Here is a 5,519-nt window from a genome sequence, read left to right as displayed (position 1 = left end):
CATGTCTTCTTTACAAAGATATTTTTAACTATTTGTCTCAAATTCTAAGTTTCATTTCCTGTGCTCAGATATTTTATATATATGGGGAAACAGGGAGGATTTGTCAGAGTCTTTTATCCTAGGTCAAAGATGCATTCCTAGGTTATTCTTCCCATACCTCAGCCAAAGGTACCCCACATCTGCAGTCCTGCAAGGTTGGAATGATTAATACATGTGCTTCGTACAGGCTGATCTGCCGTAGGACTCTGGAGAAGCCACTTACTATTAATTGGCCTTCTGCTTTTTTGCAAGAGAATGTTTCAAGTGGCCTGCCTAAATCAGAGCAGAGCTTCCAGATTCCATACTGTTCCCAAAGCCAAAGCCCAACCAGAGTTAAAATTTTAGGAATTTAAAAGCTTCCTTTATTTCAACACCTAATCCAGGTTATTCTTCATGCCAATGTGTTTCCCACCTTCATCAATCAGAGGGAATATGTTAAACCTCCTGGAAATGTGATACAATCTCAACTTTCCCCAGAGAGATTTTCCTGCCTTTGGGTTATCACCAAGTTTTATAAAAGAAGCTCCTTTCTCACACAACACATAGCTTAGGCACTAGCCAGAGCAGAGTGAGTCCTGGCCAGAGATCCATAAAGACAAAAGAGTGGCCGGGGACTCTCAAACTTTAGCATGCCTCAAAATCACCTGGAGTGTTATTACAGCATAGATTGCTGGGCCCCACACCCAGAGTTTCAAATTCAGTGAGTTCAAGTTGAGGCCCGAGAGTTTGCATTTCTAACAAGCATCAGGTGATGCTGATGCTGCTGGTTCATAAACCACACTTTGAGAACCACCCAGACTAAGACAAAGGATAACAAAGTGTTTGATCTGTATCATCTGCCCAATTTTTTTTTTGCCCTAGAAATGCCATCTCTTATCTAGCAGCCTAGCTAGCCTTATAGAGCTCATCAGGTTCAAGTACTGAGTATTCTTTCAATGGTTTTGGTTTTTTGTTTGTTTGGTGCCTGATTCTGAAGGGGAAAACAAATGAGTAAGACATGGTCCCTGCACAAAGACACCTGAAAATTTACTGGAAGAAATAAGCTATATAAAAAATAGATTTTGTGCAGGACAAAGAGTGCAGGCCAGGAACAGAACACTAGACTTGGAAGCATAAGACCCCATGCCTATCGAAGCTCTGCTGCTGACTAATTGTGTGATGGTGGGGCAAGTCCCTTTGCCAGTGTGTGATGACAAACTCTGGAATCTGTCTTTTATAATTATGCAGACCACAGATATGATACCTCCTGAACCCACGATTCTCCAAGACAGCTCTGTCCCTGAAAGCTAAGCTGCAGGGATGAAAGCTAATCCTGGGACAGATAAAGCTACGATATCAAGATCCCCTGTACTCAGGAGAGTCTTTTTCTGCTATACTGATTGCCTACCGAGAGTCACGCAGTGCAGCAGACCCCTGCAAAGAGGAAAGTAGCATCTACAGCCAGCTGGTACTAAAAAAAGAAATGTTTTTTGAGAATTTACCATTTACCAGGCACTATTTTTAGTTAAATACATTACTCACTTAATCTACACAACAACCCTGTGAGGAGCTGCCATAATCTGCCTAGAATGCTTTTCCCCCCAGACACCCACATTGGCTCACTTCCTCACCCGTTTCAAGTCTTTGCTCAAGTATCACCTTTTTAATGAGGTTCTACCCTGATTGTTCTCTTTGAAATTGTAACATCTTGGGCTCCTGGGTGGCTCAGTCGTTAAGCGTCTGCCTTCGGCTCGGGTCATGGTCCCAGGGTCCTGGGAGGGAGCCCCGCATCGGGCTCCCTGCTCAGCGGGAATCCTGCTTCTCCCTCTCTCACTCCCCCTGCTTGTGTTCCCTCTCTCGCTGTCTCTCTCTCTCTCTCTCTCTCTGTCAAATAAATAAATAAAATCTTTAAAAAAAAATTGTAACATCCTCCTCCCCCCCACAAAATCTTCATTCCTGTTACCTTACTCTATTTTTTTTTCCCCATCACATTGATCACCTTTTAATACATTATATATAATGTTTACTGTCTTTCCCTGCCTAAGTGTAAGTTTTCTGAGGGCAGGGGGTTGGTTTGCAACCTTGGGAGTTCTCTGGGCGAAATTCAAACCTGGCCCCCATACAAGGAGGGCAGGGAGAGACAAAAGAAAGAGACAGACCACTTGGGATTGGTAGGTGGCAGGTTTAACAAGCAAGGGAGTTTACATACAAGGCTTGTCTTGGGCGACAAGATGGGTAGATCTTCATCCCCACCTGCCAGAATCTTAAAAGTTTATATAGAGGCCTTAACAGGGTTCTGTCACATACACAGTCCAAATGGTCTCAACAACACATTACTTTTTTTTTTTTTTTAGACAACACATTACTTTTTTAAAGTTGTGTCCTTGAAACAGCTCCGACGATGGGAATGGTCCTTGGAAAAGTGCATTCCAAGGACAGGGAAGGACTAAGAAGCCTCCCATTGCCTGGCTCTAGCTCACAGGTCAGCTGGAAGTCACACCCTCTTGATGACCTCCTCCAACACAGGGATCTCCATTTTGTTCACTGCTGTGTCTCAAGAACCTCACACCAGGGAAGGCAAACTCTTCTGTTCAGTTTCAGATGGCGAATATTTCTGGCTTTGGGAACCATATAGTGTCTGCTGCAACTAAACTCTGCCCTTCATCATTCAAAGGTAGCCACAGATAATACATAAGCAAATGGGTGTAACTGAGTAGAATAAAACTTTACTTATGGACATTGAAACTTGAATTTTAATATAATCTTCACATATCACAGAATATTCTTCTTTTTAATTTTTTCAACCACTTAAAAACATTTTTAAAAAAATAGTTTACAGGCCATAAAAAAAGGGGGGGGGGAGTATGCTGGATGTGGCCTCCAGGCCACAGTTTGCCAACAGCTGACCTAGAATATAGTAAAGGTTTGAATGGAAGATTTTATGCCAAAGTACTTGAGGGTACTTGAAAGTTATGTGTTATTTTAAGTATATTGAGTATTCCTTATACAATCATGTCTATGTTATTATTGTGTTTGTCAAGTACTTTTCATAGTCAGCACAGAGGAAAATTTAACTTTATCCACTTTCTGAATTATGACTCATTTAATTTAGTTAGATTGGAATAAGAACGTTTTCAATAAAAATGGTAGATGGTAAACAATTCTGGCCCCAAATATCTCATCCATCTCACATTGTACGACACCAATAAAACCAAGTTCACAACATGAGCCTTAGACTTGATTTTATTATTGTTTAAAAAGCAACTGACAGCACTAGGAACTAAGCCAGTTTGGACGATGTGTACATTTTTAAAAGTGACTCATACTGAGAAAAGATGAAGTTGGTTCGTGTCAACATTATAGAAAAGGCTGCATGGAGTAAGGACGTGTATTACTGGAACTGGAGGATTATCTCAGCACATTTCTGACCTGCTCGAGCCCCGTGTACTGGAGGGCTCTCCCAGGGAGGTGGAGTCCGTTCAGTTCCCACACTGGCTGATTAGTTCAGGACTTTGTTCTTATAGATACACCCTGTTCTCCTAAGACTAAAGTAGACATTCCACAATCCCATCTTGACACACAAAGGGAGCAGAGCATGTGCATAATAGGTAGTCAGTAAAGATTTGAATTAATGGATAAATATATAGATAGCTTTGAACTACTCGGGGAAAGCAAACACTCATTCTGGTAAACAGGCCACCAACAAATATGACTTTTTTTTCTGCTCTATTCTTGTCTGCCATGGGAAAAACAAGAAATACAAGCCCCAATGCTTGGCCACTTAATCATTCATTTATTTCACATTTATTGAGTATATACTATGTTCCAGAAACCCTACAAGGAACTGGACCTACAAAACTAATCAAGACAGCAAGCCTGCATTGCAACTTTCATGAGGCCTTGCTACTTCCCTTCCTCCATAAAAATTAATTTGGGTCATGATGGGCAGTGAGATGGCATCTGCCAGCAGGGTCATTCAGGTCATCGAGTCACATACTCCATTAATAAGGTCCCCTGACAGAAGAGACAACCGTAAACCCAATGTATCAGAAGTTTTGAGATCAACGGGACTACCACCTCACTCCTCTTCAACTTCACAGCATTCTGATGGAAGTAAATCACCAGCATGGCTGGTGCATCAGGGTCCACCAGACACTGCAGAAATAATAAAAACAGTACCTCAGGACAGAAATACAGAAGGAAACTTGTGTCCCAAAAAGAAATTGAATTTATCCACCGTGGAGGTCCAGAATAATCACTGACACTGTGGCTGCTGTTGGTCATCAGACAAAAGAAGAGTCTTTACAATAAAGGACTTCCAAAATGGCACATGAGAAATTACACATTAAACAACTTGAATAAATATTCTGTTAAAAAAATGAAGTATAGAAAATTTAGATGGACACTGGCCTCTCCTAATATATGTATCTTGGTCAGCTTCTCTACACGCTTACCTAATTGTTCATATACTTATTAAAGCATACATTTTTCCAACGTTAGCCTATTACTTTACTCTTGATTATCAAGTATTACCAGTGTTGAGCTATTAAAAGCACACAATATCTAGTAAACTATTATATATTTCCCATAATTTCACTTTTCTTTCAGTTTCTGTTTAGACACAGGAAGATTTATCATACAGAACTGCTGCTTTTGGGAATTGGTTTTCCTGAAACTGGATGAGGCCCAGTGAAAGAACGACTCCATTATTTGTTCTTAGCTTTCTTAAAATTTTTTCATTCATGAAGTTACTAGATTATAACTATTTAAAAAGCATATCCTACACTAAATGATAAAAAGAGAGCCAAGGTAAACCAGGTGTGCTTTGTGGTATTAAAAGTGGGAGTTAACACAAAAGATTATTTGTACCTATATTCGGAAGAAAACACCAGAGTATAAAATGGAAAATAAGATATCAAAATGAATATAACACAGGAATAGATGTTTGACTAGAAATTACAAATTACTGTGTTATTAGGGGTGTTAAGTCTTAGTCTTTGATTTTATTTACTGTTTTGATTGTCATCATCTGTGTAAATTCTGATAACCATTAACTTTCTCAAACTTAATGTCTGAAAGCCTCATAATATCAACCTAAATATTTACCTTATTAGGGCAATTTATGAAACTGTAATAGGGTCTTACAGTGCCAAGGGTATGTATTATTGTGAAAGTAACGCCTCACAAAGCTAAACAAAGTCTCTTCCATACCTTTAAAAAAAAATAAACATTTTACTTTGCATTGATATAAAAATAAATTTAATTCAGGTTGCGTTCATTAGTATGTTCATTATTTCTTCTGAATTTAAAAGAAATTAAAGTTGCGACATTGTTGCAGGCCCCTAAAATATCATGGGCCCTGAGAACTCTGTCTACTGTACCTGATGGAGAAGTTGGCCCTGTGACCATCTCTGCTTTCCTGCCTTCCATCCTGCATAATCAAAAGTTATTCAGAGGGGCTGGGCATGGTAGGTGGAATTCCGGGGTATGGAAGCCTTGAA

At 39.8% G+C, this 5,519-nt stretch overlaps 1 pseudogene; it reads left to right on the top strand.

Annotated features, from left to right (window-relative positions):
- The first annotated feature begins 3,956 nt into the window (after positions 1-3,956).
- LOC114223938 (alpha-ketoglutarate dehydrogenase component 4 pseudogene) lies at positions 3,957-4,273 on the top strand (annotated as a pseudogene).
- The last annotated feature ends 1,246 nt before the right edge of the window (positions 4,274-5,519 follow it).

Source organism: Eumetopias jubatus, unplaced genomic scaffold, assembly GCF_037043125.1.
Source record: "Eumetopias jubatus isolate StellerSeaLion01/CBP00866 unplaced genomic scaffold, mEumJub1_p1.0 scaffold_12, whole genome shotgun sequence".
Taxonomy (NCBI): domain Eukaryota; kingdom Metazoa; phylum Chordata; class Mammalia; order Carnivora; family Otariidae; genus Eumetopias; species Eumetopias jubatus.
This window is presented reverse-complemented; position numbering and strand designations above follow the sequence as displayed.